The following is a 19,855-nucleotide window of genomic DNA, read 5'->3' as shown; positions in this document are numbered from 1 at the left end:
ACCAACAGAATTCGGGCAACAGCGAGCTGATCATTTTTAATTTATTTTCTAATTAAATTTTTTATTAAGATTTTAATAATAATAATAATAATAAGTTTTATTTATATACCGCTATTCCAAAGATCACAGCAGTGAACAGCAAGTAAGCTAATTAGCAAGTAAGCTAATTTGCCCCCAACAGTCTGGGTACTCATTTTAGCTCCCTCCTCGGAAGGATGCAAGCCTGAGTCGAGCTTGGGCCCTTTTGCTGGTCTTGAACTCGCAACCTTGTGGTCTTGAGTGAATGGCTGAAGTACAGGCATTTAACCACTGCGCCACCAGAATAAAACACATAAACTCTGTAGAACAATGACAAGAACAGCAATAACAATTAACTACAAGAGCCAAGGGTATGTATCTGATCTTCTTTTAACATGACTAGCAAGCTCCACTGGCACACTAGAAGGCGCACTTTCAACATGAAATGGCAAAGTACAGTATGTAGTTACTCCACAGCTTAGCTTCATGTAGGGTGAGTGGGGGATAGGGAGTGAAACATCAATAAGGCACATGGAATTTGTTTGAAGTTGGGAGTCCTATAATGGGAGCGCAATTGGTTGCATTAAATTATTGGAGGGAGAGAAAAGGCAGCTCTGCTAGGAAGACCATCGCAGCAAAGAGGAATGTTGCAACTGATTGTTAAAGAGAAAGGGCAGAAGACAAGAAATACAAGGCTAGTGAACACTTCAGCCTTTCTTCCCACAATATTCTGAAGGGGCAGTGAAGAAACAAAGAGTTTACAGCCAAAGAAATACCTTTTGCACTTGCTTTTCCATGGTACAAAATTAAAAAGAGCTTAGGGCCTCATCATATACATTTGGTTACATAAAGAGCCAATATAGATATACCATGAGCCAGTGTGATGTAATGGTTTGAGCATTGGACTTAGGAGTCTAGGAGACCAAAGCTGAAATCACCGCTCAGCCATGGGAACCTATGCCACACTCTGAGCCTCGGAGGACAGCAATGGCAAACCCTGTATGTACATCTGCTACTATCCCTGCCACTCTTCCTTTGCATTCATCAATGGCAAGCTGTGTCTCCCATGACTGGAATAAGAAAATAATTTTCCAAGAATTTCAAAGTTGTTTGAAAGAAAGATACTGGGGCTGTGAAAAAACATTAAATTGACCCGAAAAGCCTTCACAGCATTAGATATGAGAGTGGAATTGAAGAAATCTCTATCTTCTGAGGAATGTGTCAAAAATGGGTTGCAAAAAGGAGTGTGAAGATTAATATGCCAGCATCCTTGCCACTTTCCTTTTAAATTTAGCAATGAGAAGCTCAGGTGTGGCACTATATCTACCCAAAGAGACATCCTTTCCCCCAACCACAGCAGCTGGAAAGCTCTGCACACCGGGACATAAATAGTACGTGGTGCTTTGGCAGAGAAAGAGCTGCAGATCCTAGCAGAGGCAGTGGGACCCAGCAGAGCCATCTAACTGGAATCAGGACCAATTTGTCTACTTGCATTTTCATGTTATTAATCAAAAGGCAGTGCATAGCAAAGAGTTAGCAATACTCACAGTAGCACCTGCTAGAAGACCATTTGGAGCCTGAAATAGGAAAATATGCAATTATTCCTCCTCTTGAAAAATGGACAAGTAAGATACCCTCCATTTTATATCTCCCATGGATGCTAGAATTCCCACAGTTCCAAATGCCTTACTTATTGGGACCAAGCTCAAACAATATTACACACGGATTTTTTTTTTGGGGGGTGGGTGGGTTTAAAGGAGTTACAGTGGTCAGCATTACCTATGGACACTGCATCCATGCATACAACCACCCACGGCTCAAAGATATTATAAATATTTATTCCAAAAAGCAAACCTTGATATTGTTGTTCTATATAAGGGACAGCAGTTTACTACCCAATGGTATATAAAGGGACTTTGGTATCTGCAGTTTTGGGTATCCACGGGGGAACGGAGTGTCTTGGAACCAGACGCCAAAAATTACCAAGGCTCATTGTATTTTATGATGCTAAGAGCAGAACCAAAGAGGACATATCATCATTGAAGCAAAAAGGAGTGTGCAGATTAATCTGTCAGCATTCTTGCCACTTTCCTTTTAAATTTAGCAATGGGAAGCTCAGGTGTGGCACTATATCTACCCAAAAAGACATCCTTTCCCCCAACCACTGCAGCTGAAAAGCTCTGCACACCGGGACATAAATAGTATGTGGTGCTTTGGCAGGGAAGGAGCTGCAGATCCTAGCAGAGGCAGTGGGACCCAGCAGAGCCATCTAACTGGAATCAGGACCAATTTGTCTACTTGCATTTTCATGGTATTAATCAAAAGGCAGTGCATAGCAAAGAGTTAGCAATACTCACGGGAGCACCTCCTACAAGACCATGTGCAACCTGAAATAGGAAAATATGCAATTATTCCTCCTCTTGAAAAATGGACATGTAAGATACCCTCCATTTTTTATCTCCCATGAATGCTAGAATTCCCACAGTTCCAAATGCCTTTCTTATTGATACCAAGCTAAAACAATATTACACATGGATTCGGGGGGGGGGGGCACCTTAAAGGAGTTACAGTGGTCAGCATTACCTATGGACACTGCATCCATGCATACAACCATCCATGGCTCAAAGATATTATAAATATTTATTCCAAAAAGCAAACCTTGATATTGTCATTCTGTATAAGGGACAGCAATTTACTACCCCACGGTATCTAAAGGGACTTCGATACCTTTAGATTTTGGGATCCACGGGGGAATGGGGTGTCTTGGAACCAGACCTCAAAAGTCACCAGGGCCCATTGTATTTTATGATGCTAAGAGCATAACCAAAGAGGACATAACACCATTGAAGCAAAGAAAAGCTAAAGCTTCAAACAAATGGCTATGTCATTACACAGTTATATATTTCCCTTCCTAAATGAAGAATAATACTTACTCCAAGAACAGGTTCCTGAAACACAGAAGCGGACAATGATTAGTTCACAAGGAAGGGCACAGAATCAAACAAGACATAGAAGCTAGGAGTCCTACCACTAACATTTCCTCTCCATTTACCAACTCACTCAACCAACTTGTAACTGGGAAACCCTGCAAAACAGGCTTCGGGAGCGGAGGGGAACTGGCAGAGGCAATTATTCTCAGGATCTCAGGGCATGAGCACTGCTTTCGAAAGTACATGCAGTTTTGGGTATCCACGGGGGAACGGAGTGTCTCGGAACCAGACGCCAAAAATTACCAAGGCTCATTGTATTTTATGACGCTAAGAGCAGAACCAAAGAGGACATATCATCATTGAAGCAAAAAGGAGTGTGCAGATTAATCTGTCAGCATTCTTGCCACTTTCCTTTTAAATTTAGCAATGGGAAGCTCAGGTGTGGCACTATATCTACCCAAAAAGACATCCTTTCCCCCAACCACTACAGCTAGAAAGCTCTGCACACCGGGACATAAATAGTATGTGGTGCTTTGGCAGGGAAGGAGCTGCAGATCCAAGCAGAGGCAGTGGGACCCAGCAGAGCCATCTAACGGGAATCAGGACCAGTTTGTCTACTTGCATTTTCATGGTATTAATCAAAAGGCAGTGCATAGCAAAGAGTTAGCAATACTCACGGCAGCACCTCCTACAAGACCCTGTGCAACCTGAAATAGGAAAATATGCAATTATTCCTCCTCTTGAAAAATGGACATGTAAGATACCCTCCATTTTATATCTCCCATGAATGCTAGAATTCCCACAGTTCCAAATGCCTTTCTTATTGATACCAAGCTAAAACAATATTACACATGGATTCGGGGGGGGGGGGGGGGGCACCTTAAAGGAGTTACAGTGGTCAGCATTACCTATGGACACTGCATCCATGCATACAACCATCCACGGCTCAAAGATATTATAAATATTTATTCCAAAAAGCAAACCTTGATATTGTTATTCTGTATAAGGGACAGCAATTTACTACCCCACGGTATCTAAAGGGACTTCGATACCTTTAGATTTTGGGATCCACGGGGGAATGGGGTGTCTTGGAACCAGACCTCAAAAGTCACCAGGGCCCATTGTATTTTATGATGCTAAGAGCATAACCAAAGAGGACATAACACCATTGAAGCAAAGAAAAGCTAAAGCTTCAAACAAATGGCTATGTCATTACACAGTTTCCCTTCCTAAATGAAGAATAATACTTACTCCAAGAAGAGGTTCCTGAAACACAGAAGCGGACAATGATTAGTTCACAAGGAAGGGCACAGAATCAAACAAGACATGGAAGCTAGGAGTCCTACCACTAACATTTCCTCTCCATTTACCAACTCACTCAACCAACTTGCAGTTGGGAAACCCTGCAAAACAGGCTTTGGGAGCGGAGGTGGCCGGCAGAGGCAACTATTCTCAGGATCTCAGGGCATGAGCACTGCTTTCGAAAGTACATGCATGTTGATATATGTTCTACTTTGTTAGAGTGGTTTTTCTCCCCATTATTTGAACAATACATGCTCAATCTATTATACTTTCGGGCAGCAACAAGGCCTTCCCCCTGGAACGGTACTCTCCTGGCAACATTACACAGGCCCATTTACAAGGATAAAGATGCAATGGAGAAGCATTGATTGACCTCAAAGGGCCAGGATATAAATACATAAATAATAATAATTATTATTATTAGAAACACAGCTTGGGAAAATGATGTGTTTGATCAGGCTAACATATACGTTTCGTTCCACCTCTAATATCTCTTCTGAAAAGCATCACAGACCTTCAAGCCCTGAGGCATCAGTTTCCCAAAATGGGGGATCAGACCCTGTTATGCATCTGCTCCCATTAAGAGCTTTGCAACTTATTGATCTTTCTTTCCCAGAGGAGAGTGAACAAGATTCGTCCGAATATCAGAGAACATTTTTGAAAAAAAGGAAAAGATATAAGTGGTTTGTCAGCTCCTAAATCTTTCCTAAAATACATTGTGGGCTTTCATTCCAGAGGCATCAGCTTACCCAAAATGTGTGTCCCACCCCTTTCCAAATGTCACCTAGTTAATTGCTCTGTTACCGGTTGATCATACTTCCTCAAGGGAAAGTGAATAGGATTAATACAAACACCAAACAGAGTGTGTACTTACTGGAGATCTCTTCTTTCGCTGTAGATATGGGAGAAAAGAAAAGAATACAAAACAATTGTTACACATTTATTTTTGGTTATTTTGTGCATGTGTGTGATCAGAAAGATTTAAACAAATCATACAGCACAGCCATGTTTATTTATATTCGGTACTAGGTTTGTCCCCTTTGGATTACAGTACACTCCCCATTATTATTAGTTATTTAAGAGAGAGAAAACCAGGCCACTCAGGAATAGCATCATCCATTCCCTGGTCAACAGAAAGAAAACTCCACTGGCAGGCCTTTGGTTTTGGTGAGGAAAAAATACAGTGGACAGATTTATCTGACAATTTAGCATTCAGCAATATCAAGCTGGCATCTTTATCATGTCTTGGATTGGAGAAATTTGGAAGTCTCTGGAAAGAAGCGTTGCTGCTCATATTGTGAAAGATCACCCTGTTTGCTCCACTGTGAACACAGTCCAAAGATGTTTCTCTTTTCACCAAAGCCTGTGCACACCAAGACATGACAGTGGAAATAAAAGGAAGCACAAATGCCACTGGTACATGGGAAGTCTTACAGGCCACTGTCTCCTCTCAACAAAACAATTGCCTGCTTCATAGCCTCGGATATGGCACGGCTTCCATCAGAAGAGATATCCTCTTCCTCCAGCCAATGCAGGTGCAAAACTCTGCACACCAGAACATAACTAATGCATGGGTGCTTTGGCGGGAAGGGGACTCCAGATCCTGGCAGAGGCAGAGGGAACCAGCAGAGCCATCCTATTGGATCAGGACCACTTTGTCTACTTGAATGTTCACCGTATTGATCAAAAGGCAGTCCATAGAAAGGAATTAGCAATACTCACCAAAAGTCCACCAGTAAGACCCTGAAATAGAGAAATATGTCATTATTCCCCTTCTTTAAAAATAGATAACTCAGTTGCACTCCATGTAACATCTCCCATGAATGATAGAAGTCAACAGTTCTAAATGCCATACTAACTGGCACCAGGATAAAACAATGTTCCTTGCATTCCTATTTGGCTGCCAGGCAGAATTCAGTTAATTTTGATGACAGTACCTTCCAAGGAGGCTGGTAACTAACATTTCCATTGGAACACACCTACTGCTACCCAAAAGGGCATCCTTGCCCCATGCCTACTGCAGCTGGGAAACCTCAGTTTGGCCCTTTGGCTTGATTGATATCATAGATATTTCTTTGTGTTATGTGTGAGGCAAAGCACAACCTCCTTTCAGCTCCACTTCTCCTCTCCTGAAAAGTACTCTTTCATCCAAGTGCAGTAGGTATAAAAATATGTCGATAGTCCTTGTTATAATTAGAAGTTTAAAAGATATCTACATGAAGATTAGAGAGGAGAAATTATATATGAATTTACAATGCAGAAAGAGGGAAGCAGGAAGAAAAATTTATTTTTTCTGTATTGGTTGTTTTGTATTTGTTTGGTTGTTTTGTGGGTTTGATTTGTCTATTCATCTTCATTCGTATTTGTTATTAAATAACTGTGTTTTTTAACAATTGTATGAGATACAGGAGAGGAAGGAGGGCAGAGAGAAGGAATGGAGCAGTCAGGGAAACCAGTATTCTTTGCATTTCACACAAGAACAAAGCAAAGAGCTCTCCAATATAAATTCATTAGCAATTCCCTCTATTATATTGCTCCACACACCCCCAAAAAGCCTAAATTGGGGGAATGAGTTGCCTGCTTAAACTTCACTTTAATGGATAGTCAGACATTCTCTGCCAGAGAGCTTTAATGTCTCAGTAAACTATAAACTGCAAGACTCCAGAAGATCTTGCTAGGGGTAGTAGGCAAGAAATACAAGGCTAGTGAACACTTCAGCCTTTCTTCCCACAACATTCTGAAGCTGGGGTAGTGGAGAAACCAAGAGCTTACGGCCAAGGAAATACCTTTTGTACATCTACCCAAAGAGACATCCTTTCCCCCAACCACTGCAGCTGGAAAGCTCTGCACACCAGGACATAAATAGTATGTGGTGCTTTGGCAGGGAAAGAGCTGCAGATCCTAAGAGAGGCAGTGGGACCCAGCAGAGCCATCTAACTGGAATCAGGACCACTTTGTCTACTTGCATTTTCACAGTATTAATCAAAAGGCAGTGCATAGCAAAGAATTAGCAATACTCACACCAACAGTGCTTAGAAGACCCTGAAATAGGGAAATATGCAATTATTCCTCCTCTTGAAAAATGGACAAGTAAGATACCCTCCATTTTATATCTCCCACAGATGCTAGAATGCCCACAGTTCCAAATGACTTACTTATTGGTACCAAGCTAAAACAATATTACACATGGATTCGGGGGGGGGGGGGGGGGACCTTAAAGGAGTTACAGTGGTCAGCATTACCGATGGACACTGCATTCATGCATACAACCATCCACGGCTCAAAGATATTATAAATATTTATTCCAAAAAGCAAACCTTGATATTGTCATTCTGTATAAGGGACACCATTTTACTACCCCAGGGTATATAAAGGGACTTTGATATCTACTGTTTTTGATATCCATGGGGGAACGGGGTGTCTCCAAAGCAGACCCCAAAAGTTATCAGGGCCCACTGTATTTTATGATGCTAGGAGCAGAACCAAAGAGGACATATCACCATTGAAGCAAAGAAACACTAAAACATAAAACAAATGTCTATATCATCATACAGTTAAATAGTTCCCTTTCTCAATTAAGAATAATACTGTACTTACTTGAAGGACAGGTTCCTGAAACACAGAAGCGGACAATGATTAGTTCACAAGGAAGGGCACAGAATCAAACAAGACATGGAAGCTAGGAGTCCTACCACTAACATTTCCTCTCCATTTACCAACTCACTCAACCAACTTGAAGCTGGGAAACACTGCAAAACAGGCTTTGGGAGAGGAGGTGGCCGGCAGAGGCAACTATTCTCAGGATCTCAGGGCATGAGCACTGCTTTCGAAAGTACATGCATGTTTATATATGTTCTACTTTGTTAGAGTGGTTTTTCTCCCCATTATTTGAACAATACATGCTCAATGTATTATACTTTCGGGCAGCAACAAGGCCTTCCCCCTAGAACGGTACTCTCCTGGCAACATTATGCAGACCCACTCACAAGGAAATAAAGACGCAATTGAGAAGCACAGCTTGGAAAAGTGATGTGTTTGATCAGGGTAACATATACGTTTCGTTCCACCTCTAATCTCTCTTCTGAAAAGCATCGCAGACCTTCAAGGCCTGAGGCATCAGTTTCCCAAAATGGGGGATCAGACCCTGTTATGCATCTGCTCCCATTAAGAGCTTTGCAACTTATTGATCTTTCTTTCCCAGAGGAGAGTGAACAAGATTCGTCCGAATATCAGAGAACATTTTTGAAAAAAAGGAAAAGATATAAGTGGTTTGCCAGCTCCTAAATCTTTCCTAAAATACATTGTGGGCTTTCATTCCAGAGGCATCAGCTTACCCAAAATGTGTGTCCCACCCCTTTCCAAATGTCACCTACTTAATTGATCTGTCACCGGTTGATCATACTTCCTCAAGGGAAAGTGAATAGGATTAATACAAACACCAAACAGAGTGTGTACTTACTGGAGATCTCTTCTTTCGCTGTAGATATGGGAGAAAAGAAAAGAATACAAAACAATTGTTACACATTTATTTTTGGTTATTTTGTGCATGTGTGTGATCAGAAAGATTTAAACAAATCATACAGCACAGCCATGTTTATTTATATTCGGTACTAGGTTTGTCCCCTTTGGATTACAGTACACTCCCCATTATTATTAGTTATTTAAGAGAGAGAAAACCAGGCCACTCAGGAATAGCATCATCCATTCCCTGGTCAACAGAAAGAAAACTCCACTGGCAGGCCTTTGGTTTTGGTGAGGGGAAAAAACAGTGGACAGATTTATCTGACAATTTAGCATTCAGCAATATCAAGCTGGCATCTTTATCATGTCTTGGATTGGAGAAATTTGGAAGTCTCTGGAAAGAAGCGTTGCTGCTCATATTGTGAAAGATCACCCTGTTTGCTCCACTGTGAACACAGTCCAAAGATGTTTCTCTTTTCACCAAAGCCTGTGCACACCAAGACATGACAGTGGAAATAAAAGGAAGCACAAATGCCACTGGTACATGGGAAGTCTTACAGGCCACTGTCTCCTCTCAACAAAACAATTGCCTGCTTCATAGCCTCGGATATGGCACGGCTTCCATCAGAAGAGATATCCTCTTCCTCCAGCCAATGCAGGTGCAAAACTCTGCACACCAGAACATAACTAATGCATGGGTGCTTTGGCGGGAAGGGGACTCCAGATCCTGGCAGAGGCAGAGGGAACCAGCAGAGCCATCCTATTGGATCAGGACCACTTTGTCTACTTGAATGTTCACCGTATTGATCAAAAGGCAGTCCATAGAAAGGAATTAGCAATACTCACCAAAAGTCCACCAGTAAGACCCTGAAATAGAGAAATATGTCATTATTCCCCTTCTTTAAAAATAGATAACTCAGTTGCACTCCATGTAACATCTCCCATGAATGATAGAAGTCAACAGTTCTAAATGCCATACTAACTGGCACCAGGATAAAACAATGTTCCTTGCATTCCTATTTGGCTGCCAGGCAGAATTCAGTTAATTTTGATGACAGTACCTTCCAAGGAGGCTGGTAACTAACATTTCCATTGGAACACACCTACTGCTACCCAAAAGGGCATCCTTGCCCCATGACTACTGCAGCTGGGAAACCTCAGTTTGGCCCTTTGGCTTGATTGATATCATAGATATTTCTTTGTGTTATGTGTGAGGCAAAGCACAACCTCCTTTCAGCTCCACTTCTCCTCTCCTGAAAAGTACTCTTTCATCCAAGTGCAGTAGGTATAAAAATATGTCGATAGTCCTTGTTATAATTAGAAGTTTAAAAGATATCTACATGAAGATTAGAGAGGAGAAATTATATATGAATTTACAATGCAGAAAGAGGGAAGCAGGAAGAAAAATTTATTTTTTCTGTATTGGTTGTTTTGTATTTGTTTGGTTGTTTTGTGGGTTTGATTTGTCTATTCATCTTCATTCGTATTTGTTATTAAATAACTGTGTTTTTTAAAAATTGTATGAGATACAGGAGAGGAAGGAGGGCAGAGAGAAGGAATGGAGCAGTCAGGGAAACCAGTATTCTTTGCATTTCACACAAGAACAAAGCAAAGAGCTCTCCAATATAAATTCATTAGCAATTCCCTCTATTATATTGCTCCACACACCCCCAAAAAGCCTAAATTGGGGGAATGAGTTGCCTGCTTAAACTTCACTTTAATGGATAGTCAGACATTCTCTGCCAGAGAGCTTTAATGTCTCAGTAAACTATAAACTGCAAGACTCCAGAAGATCTTGCTAGGGGTAGTAGGCAAGAAATACAAGGCTAGTGAACACTTCAGCCTTTCTTCCCACAACATTCTGAAGCTGGGGTAGTGGAGAAACCAAGAGCTTACGGCCAAGGAAATACCTTTTGTACATCTACCCAAAGAGACATCCTTTCCCCCAACCACTGCAGCTGGAAAGCTCTGCACACCAGGACATAAATAGTATGTGGTGCTTTGGCAGGGAAAGAGCTGCAGATCCTAAGAGAGGCAGTGGGACCCAGCAGAGCCATCTAACTGGAATCAGGACCATTTTGTCTACTTGCATTTTCACAGTATTAATCAAAAGGCAGTGCATAGCAAAGAATTAGCAATACTCACACCAACAGTGCTTAGAAGACCCTGAAATAGGGAAATATGCAATTATTCCTCCTCTTGAAAAATGGACAAGTAAGATACCCTCCATTTTATATCTCCCACAGATGCTAGAATGCCCACAGTTCCAAATGACTTACTTATTGGTACCAAGCTAAAACAATATTACACATGGATTCGGGGGGGGGGGGGACCTTAAAGGAGTTACAGTGGTCAGCATTACCGATGGACACTGCATTCATGCATACAACCATCCACGGCTCAAAGATATTATAAATATTTATTCCAAAAAGCAAACCTTGATATTGTCATTCTGTATAAGGGACACCATTTTACTACCCCAGGGTATATAAAGGGACTTTGATATCTACTGTTTTTGATATCCATGGGGGAACGGGGTGTCTCCAAAGCAGACCCCAAAAGTTATCAGGGCCCACTGTATTTTATGATGCTAGGAGCAGAACCAAAGAGGACATATCACCATTGAAGCAAAGAAACACTAAAACATAAAACAAATGTCTATATCATCATACAGTTAAATAGTTCCCTTTCTCAATTAAGAATAATACTGTACTTACTTGAAGGACAGGTTCCTGAAACACAGAAGCGGACAATGATTAGTTCACAAGGAAGGGCACAGAATCAAACAAGACATGGAAGCTAGGAGTCCTACCACTAACATTTCCTCACCATTTACCAACTCACTCAACCAACTGGGAAACACTGCAAAACAGGCTTTGGGAGCGGAGGGGGACTGGCAGAGGCAATGATTCCCAGGATCTCAAGGCATGAGCATTGCTTTCAAAAGTATATGCATGTCAATATATGTTCTCCTTTGTTAGATTGGGTTTTGTTTTTTCCATTATTTGAACAATGCATACTCAATCTATCAGACTTTAGGGCAGTACCAAGGCCTTCCTTCTGGGATGGTACTCTCCTGGCAACATTATGCAGACCCACTCACAAGGAAATAAAGACGCAATTGAGAAGCACAGCTTGGAAAAGTGATGTGTTTGATCAGGGTAACATATACGTTTCGTTCCACCTCTAATCTCTCTTCTGAAAAGCATCGCAGACCTTCAAGGCCTGAGGCATCAGTTTCCCAAAATGGGGGATCAGACCCTGTTATGCATCTGCTCCCATTAAGAGCTTTGCAACTTATTGATCTTTCTTTCCCAGAGGAGAGTGAACAAGATTCGTCTGAATATCAGAGAACATTTTTGAAAAAAAGGAAAAGATATAAGTGGTTTGCCAGCTCCTAAATCTTTCCTAAAATACATTGGATGACAGCACCTTCCAAGGAAGCTGGTAACTAACATTTCCCTTGGAAGACATCTACTGCTACCCAAAAGGGCATCCTTGCCCCATGCCTACTGAAGCTGGGAAACCCTGGACATTCAGTTATAGGAAGCCATATGGATGTGGCAGGAAAGGAGTACATGCATGTTGATATATGCAAAACAGGCTTTGGGAGTGGAGGTAGCCGGCAGAGGCAATTATTTTCAGGATCTCAGGGCATGAGAACTACTTTCAAAAGTACATGCATGCTGATATATGTTCGACTTTGTTAGAGTTATTTTCAGACCCCTTTATGAATCCTGTCCTATTAAGAGCTTTGCAACTTGTTGATCTTCCTTTCCCAGAGGAAAGTGAACATGGTTTGTCCAAATATCACTGAATGTTTTTATTTAAAAAGAAAGAAAGGAAAGCAAACCCTCCAAAATAATTGTGCACTTACAGGAGATCTCTTCTTTCTTTGTTGCTGTTGGGCAGAAGAATTCAGAAGAATTATTACTCATTGGGGGGGGGGGTGATTGATCCAAAACAATAAAATAAATTATAGAATAGAACCATATTTAATAATAATAATAATAATAATAATAATTTGTTTTATTTATATACTGCTGTTCCAAAGATCATAGCGGTGAACAGCAAGTAAGCTAATGAGCAAGTAAGCTAATTTGCCCCCAACAGTCTGGGTACTCATTTTAGCTCCCTCCTCGGAAGGATGCAAGCCTGAGTCGAGCTTGGGCCCTTTTGCTGGTCTTGAACTCGCAACCTTGTGGTTTTGAGTGAATGGCTGCAGTACAGGCATTTACCCACTGCGCCACCAGGGTTTTTCACGTGGTTTTTCCCTTGGATAAATGTGGTTGCCCCACATCACTTGGTATGTAAGAGAAGTCCAGCCCAGTCAAACAAACAACCACCACTTGGCCAAAGAAAAAAGAACTTGTCCACTCTTTTGTTTTTGTTTTGTTGTTACGGCAAGACATGAAGGCAAGACATAGAAAGTTAATAAAGTTAATAAACAGTGTGCTAGAGCTGGGGCAGCAGAAGTGGAACATTGTCTTAGTGACTGAGAGAGTGGTGAACCGAGGAGCAAGTGGCCAAAATGCCCTATTTCTGCCACTGCAGATCCTCTTGGCGATGAAATGGTTCTCTCAGTGTAAATCTCATTATAGTTAGCAACAATCACCAGGCCATATTGTTAAAGGACAGTGCCTCCTCTTCTCTTATTCATTCATTCTTATTCATGATTACATATCACCACTGAAGCAACTGCGGCTCATCCATATAAAGAAGCGGCCTTCTCATTCTAAATTCAGTGATTACGTTTTCAAAATTATTAGCAATACTCACCGTTATTTCATAAACATATGTTTGTCCAGCCTGAAATACAGAAATGGGCAATTACTTTCTATTTCAAAAGGCAACCATAGCCTATGTTTTTGGTTTGGTTTGGCATTTGTTTTGTTTTGCCGCTCTCAAAAAGGCAGGGTTCGGGAACCAGTGGACCAAAGAAGGCAACCTTTGCTCTCTAGATATTTTGAATTGCTGAGAGGAGAATGGGCAGTCAACTGATTTTTCTGGGCATACTATATACATGGAACTCAGAATGGGACTCTGAATACTTCCGCTTCTCCTTTCACAACAGGAAAGCTGGAGTTGGAGTGCAAGTGAACAGAGCAGGAGGATAGCAAAATGACACAGGAATGTCTGTGTGACTAGGAGAGTGAGCAGACAAGAAGAGCATGCGGCCACGCAAACACCTTTTGTGCATCTGGTTTTTCACAATATACAGCAAAAGGCTTTTCATGAGCAATTATGGATGAAATCTGTCCTATAACCACCTTAGACAACTTTTAAAAAAGCTGTTAAGACAGATCTCTTCTGGCAGGCCTTCCCTGAATAGACGCCCGGCCACCAAAGAGAGAAAGTAACGGATCGATCCCGTTTGCTGTTTGCTTGTCTATTGTTGTTTGTTGGTTTGTATCTATTGTTTAAATTGTTATTTATCTTTTAACATATTTTAAAGTGTAAAACATTTCATTCTATTTTAAGGGAGGGAGGGTTGGGGGATAGGATTTGTATAATTTTAATGCTCTAAGCTGCCCCGATTGCCTGAGTGCAGACAATGGGGTAACTTCTAAGACAGAATGTCGGCCTGTGACTTTAACCCATGTTTTTCTTAACATCCTCACCTAATGTAGAATGATACAACTTAGAATTTGGTCACCTTTCCCAGATGCTTTAAAGTGAGCTATGTGTGTCAGAAGTCATTATACATTCCTAGTGAGGTTTGGAGTGTATTACACACTAAATACATACAATTTAGAAAATGTATAACTGAATTTTAACACTCACAGGCAGCGTTCCAGTAGCACTGGTATACATGCCCTAAATTTAAAAAGTAAAAAGGAAAAGACTATTTCTGTGTGTGCTTTTTTAAATACACATTGACATGTCAAAAGACAGCTTCCCTCATCCATAGACTGACATTCATGAAAGACCAAGCGTGATGACAGAAGGAGAACAGGGATCCAAACAGTGAAGGTTCAGAGGTTCACCATTACACTCCCTATGGCTTTTAACCAAATTCCGCCATATTCGCGGGAGAGCTCTGCCATTAATGGCCTTACTAATAATCAATTTTAAGACTCCTTGATTTCATGGTCCTACCATTTGTTTGCTGTTCCTTCCCAGATGCTCTAAAGCAGTGGTTCCCAGACTTTGGTCTCCCAGAAGTATTGGCCTTCAGGTCCCAGAATTCCTGACTTGTGGCCAAGCTGGCTAGGGCTTCTGGGAGCTGAAGTCCAAAACACTTGGAAAACCAAAGTTTGGGAACCACTGTTCTAAAGTGAGTTATGCAAGTTAGAAGGCTTTGTCTGTCTGAATTCCAGAGGCTGGTCCGGTTTGGGACAAGGGAGTATTACACAATGATAACATGCTAGCAGATATAATTTAGAAAATATAGAAAATATATAATCGTGTTTCAACACTCACAGTTGAAGGCATGGTTCCAGTAACAGTGGTAGACACACCCTAAATTTAAAAAGAAAAACCATTATTCAAAAATAAAACATATGTTGACATGTCCCTCATGTGTAGAGTGGCATTCATAGAAGACAAAGTGTAATGAAGGCATGAGAATAGCAATCTACACAGTCCAAGGTGTAGAAGCTGACCATTGCACTCCCTCTGGTTTTCAACCAAATTCAGCCATACTCACAGGATAGCTGTGGCATTAATGGCTTTCCCAACAAATAATTTAAGACTCCTTGAATTCATGGGCCTACTATTCATTTGTTTGTTTGGTAGTCCCTAGTCAATGGAGAAAGAGGCACATGCAGTTTCCAATCATCACATGATGCTCAACCACTTTTCACTTGCTATTTCTTCTTCCTCTGGATATCTACCTCAGTTATCTCCAGCTCAAGTCTTTCCCCCGCTATAAAGTTAGAACACATTGAGTACTGTGGTTGTATCCTATGGCATTTGTAGTTTGGTGAGGTAGCTTACACTTTTCCGCCAGGGAACATCCTGCTTTTTAAAAGTCAAAACCCAAAATTTGGTCTCCCTTCCCAGATGCTCCAAAGTGAGCTTTGCAAGTTAGCATTGTGCATCTGAATCCCAGAGGCTGCTGAGGAGGAGCATTACAAAATTATTATGTCTTAGTGAAGACGATTTAGAAAATATATAACCAAGTTTCAGCACTCACAGGCACCATATGGGTAGCACCGCCAGCCATCCCCTAAATTTAAGAAGAAAAACTATTACTTTCATGTTGTATTTTAAATACACATTGGCTGTCAACAACAACAGCAATTTATTTTGGTCACTGACCAGTATATAAACAATAGTACAGTTGTTAAAACAAGGAACACGCTTAATCCCCGCGATCCAACATCAATTATTATTGACACATCAAGACATAACTTCCCTCGTCCATAGACTAGCATTCATGCAAGATCAAGCATAGTGAAGGCACAAGAACAGTGATCTACAGAGTAAAAGGTTCAGAAATCCACCACTGCAGTCCCTCTGGTTTTCAACCCAATTCAGCCATACTTGCAGGAGAGCTCTGTCATTAATGGAATTCCTGATGACAAAAATCTGCCCATTGAAAAATATTTAAACAACACACAGGCCTGGCGGGGAGAGTATTACACAGTGATGACATGCTAGCAAAGATAATCTAGAAAATATATAATCACTCACAGGCAAGACTCCTGTAACACCGCCAAGTCCACCCTAAATTTAGAAAGAAAGAAAAAAAACATTATTTTCTTTTGTTTTTTGAAAAATACATGTTGACATGTCAAAAGGCAAGCAACCTCCCTCATCTGCAGACTGGCATTCATGGAGGACCAAGTGTGATGAAGACATTAGCATAGTGATCTACAGAGTCAAGGTGCAATAGCTGACCATTTCACTCCCTCTCGTTTTCATCCCAATTCACCAAACTCACAGGAGAGCTCTGGCATGAATGTATTTGCTAAAAACTAATATAAGACTCCACTCCTTGATTTCTTTTTCCTACTGTGTCTTTGCTTGTATGTTTGGTAGTCCCTAGTCAACAGAGAAAGAGGCACACATACTTTTCAGCCTCACATGATGTTGCCATGCTCAATCACTTTTGGACATCTACCCCAATGACCTCCACCTCAAGTCTTTTCCATACTACATATTTAAAGCACTTTGATGCAATTCATTGTGGCTATATCCTATGGAATGTGTAGTCTGGGGAGGTAATTTGTACTTCAATCCCAGAGAAGGCCCTGCTTTTCCAATGACGAAACTCTAAAATGAGCGTTCCAAGTCACAAGGCATTGTATGTCTGAATTCCAGAGGATGGTGAAGCGAGATGGAGGGGGATGCAGTATTATACAACAATTATAGGCTAGTGAAGCTAATTCAGAAAAATGTATAATCAAGTTTCAATATTACAAAATCACCCAGAGTATGAATGAATTTGGGGAAAAGATGGACAACTCAGGAATAAAGCCTCCCAAACAATCTTTTTGCACTTGCTGTCTCAATCATTTGCTCACCCACCATCTCACACATTCTTTTTTTTTTTTTAAATCATCCTGACTATGAATGAATTTGGGGATCTTTGCACATTTTTATCAAAAACAAACTGAAACAAAATTCTCAGCCATCCCTAGCTAAAATAAAACATATATGAAATACTCACTGTTAGTCCGCTTACTAGTTCTCCTGCCATTCCAACCTGCAAAAAAATTAATTAATTATCAAAAACTGAAGTTGTTATCTACGTTTCAGAAGGAGTCAAAAATAAGGCATATGTTGAAATGCCCTCTTTATATTCTAGTACAAGTACGAGGGATCTGATGCAGGGGGCTTTTCGGTCCCCCACAAACTGCACCAATTGCGGTCAGGACAAGTGAGAATTTCACGGGTTCCACACCGGTTTATTTCCGTAGTGTGAATGAACCCTAAAATACCACATTAAAACACCATAAAACTGATTAAAATCCTAGAAATTTTTTAAAAGATTTGTAAAAGTTTAAAACAGATAAAACATACCTCTAGATTAAAAACCTTCCCTAAGTATTAAAAAGATTGCTTGAGTAAGAATGTTTTAGCTGCCAGCCAAAAGTAGACAGGGAGGGAGCCAGTCTAGCCTTCTCTGGAAGGGATTTTCGGCCGGTGGGAGCAGCCACCTAGAAGGCCCTCTCTCATGTCCTCACCTCGCTATCAAGACAAGAATGCAATTGAGAGGCTGTTCTCAAATTGTGCAATAGATTTGTACAAAGAAAATCTGCCCAATAAAATATATTGAATAAATACATATAATCATCAAAAGATGGAGACCCCTAATATGAGATATCTAGGAATTCCCCTCGCACTCCTCTCCTGCCTCCTATCATATCCATTTGATCTCTTCACTCCCCCTGCTCCAAAGGACTTAATATATCAGCAGGAACAGCAGGGAACAAAAGAGAAAGTCACTACAAAATATAGCTACTTTCATGTCCATCTCGATGTTGTGAGATGATACTATAGAAATAAATGGGGAGAGGGAGAGGAAGGTAATGGGAAAAGGCAGGTAGGATCAAATTCTGAGAATTCTAGGAGGAGGAGAAGCTGTCCACTGTTCAGCCTAGCTATACTGAGTGTTAGAAAGTTTTCAAGTCAGTTACTCAAGTCTATCCATTCATTCTTGATAGCAATAACCCAAGGGTACCTCTTACCCTAACAGTCCTTAGTGAACTGAGAACAAGGCGCATACAATCTCCAATCATCGCATGAGTGCACCATGCTCAACCACTTCTCACTCTTATACTCTACTTGTTGTTTCTTCCTCTGGACATCTACCCCAGTTATCTCCACCTCAAGTCTTTCCTTTACTACACAGCTAGAGCATGATGATACAACTTTGAGTACTGTGGCTGGATCCTATGGGATTTGTAGTTTGGTAGGGGTAACTTGTACTTTACTTCCAGACAGCACCTTGCTGTTCCAAAAGACCAAACCCAGAATTTGGTCTCTCTTCCCAGATGCTCTAAAGTGATCTGCCCAGGTCAGAAGGCATTGTACGTCTGAATCCCAGAGGATGATGAGACTTGACTCGGGGGGGTGGGGGTGGGAAGCATTACACGATGATTGCATGCTAGTGAAGATAATTTAGAAAATATATGATTTAGTTTCAACACTCACAGGCAATGCAGCAGCATCAGAAACCATGTGCTAAATTTAAGAAGAAGAAAAAACATTATTATTTTTTGTTCTGATTTTTCAAATATATGTTGGCATGTCAAAAAACAGGCATAGACTGGCATTCACAGAAGACCGAGTATAATAAAAGCTTCAGACTAGTGATCTACAGAGAGAAGGTGCAGAAGTTCACCACTGCACTCTCTTTAGTTTTTGACCCAATTCAGTCATACTTACAGGATATTTCTGGAATTAATAAAATTATTAACAATGAATTATAGGCGTTTATCACATTACCTTTGCAACTGGGATAGGCCCAGAATGTAACTTTCCTAAGGGGGATCTTATCTCACACCTCCATGCCCAGGCAGCAGGCAGCCCATATGTAACCCAGAGTTCTCTTGTAGCTTTTCAAGAATGGGATTTGGTACACCCTGGTCAGCCATGAAAAAGGTGCACACAGTTTGAAATTATCACCATGGTGCCCCTTCTGTATGCCAGACTCCATAGCCCTACTTCCCATGCTCAGTATGGCTTTCGGTCTGTATTTATTTTTAGTTTTAGTGAAACGTCACAATCATGGTAATGCATTGAGTAAATAAAAATGAAAGAAAATATTTTTAAAAGAAAAGAAAAGAAAAGCTGCCTGCTTGGGAAAAGCATTAGGGATCAGGAAAGCATAATCATGTCAACTCACACCACATGACTGTTTTCATACTGGAATTGCTTTGGAAGGAACGTATGACATGTGCATCAACTATGGAAAAGGAGTGCAAATGAGAGGCATTGACAGGTTTGGGAGGCATTGGCAGAACAAACTGCCCATCAATGGGAAGGACTGCTCCAGCAATGGAGGGAGCACAGACCAGTTAATGCACAGACACAGCGTCGGGTGAAAACCCAGCATTTGGTCTCCCTTCCCAGATGCTCCAAAGTGAGTTTTTCAAATCACAAGGCATTGTATATCTGAATTCCCAAGGCTGGTGAGGCCTGGCAGCGCCATTATTACACCACGATTGCATGCTAGTGAAGATAATCTAGAA

At 41.0% G+C, this 19,855-nt stretch overlaps 4 long non-coding RNA genes across 4 annotated transcripts; all 4 read right to left on the bottom strand.

Annotated features, from left to right (window-relative positions):
- Positions 1-2,374: 2,374 nt before the first annotated feature.
- LOC149304824 (uncharacterized) lies at positions 2,375-3,655 on the bottom strand. The gene is made up of 3 exons (XR_016271813.1): positions 3,626-3,655; positions 2,952-2,966; positions 2,375-2,405 (listed from the first exon to the last, which is right to left on the bottom strand). It is a non-coding gene; the product is annotated as an uncharacterized LOC149304824 (long non-coding RNA).
- Positions 3,656-5,123: 1,468 nt separating this feature from the next.
- LOC149304823 (uncharacterized) lies at positions 5,124-7,297 on the bottom strand. Its single transcript, XR_016271843.1, has 3 exons — positions 7,272-7,297; positions 5,973-5,993; positions 5,124-5,142 (listed from the first exon to the last, which is right to left on the bottom strand). It is a non-coding gene; the product is annotated as an uncharacterized LOC149304823 (long non-coding RNA).
- Positions 7,298-8,708: 1,411 nt separating this feature from the next.
- LOC149304822 (uncharacterized) lies at positions 8,709-10,882 on the bottom strand. The gene is made up of 3 exons (XR_016271814.1): positions 10,857-10,882; positions 9,558-9,578; positions 8,709-8,727 (listed from the first exon to the last, which is right to left on the bottom strand). It is a non-coding gene; the product is annotated as an uncharacterized LOC149304822 (long non-coding RNA).
- Positions 10,883-14,494: 3,612 nt separating this feature from the next.
- LOC149304821 (uncharacterized) lies at positions 14,495-17,370 on the bottom strand. The gene is made up of 4 exons (XR_016271822.1): positions 17,329-17,370; positions 16,350-16,382; positions 15,135-15,173; positions 14,495-14,528 (listed from the first exon to the last, which is right to left on the bottom strand). It is a non-coding gene; the product is annotated as an uncharacterized LOC149304821 (long non-coding RNA).
- Between the last annotated feature and the right edge of the window lie 2,485 nt (positions 17,371-19,855).

Source organism: Sceloporus occidentalis, unplaced genomic scaffold (assembly GCF_023333645.1).
Source record: "Sceloporus occidentalis isolate IW3139 unplaced genomic scaffold, rSceOcc1.0.p SCAF_13, whole genome shotgun sequence".
Classification (NCBI taxonomy): Eukaryota; Metazoa; Chordata; class Lepidosauria; order Squamata; family Phrynosomatidae; genus Sceloporus; species Sceloporus occidentalis.
This window is presented reverse-complemented; position numbering and strand designations above follow the sequence as displayed.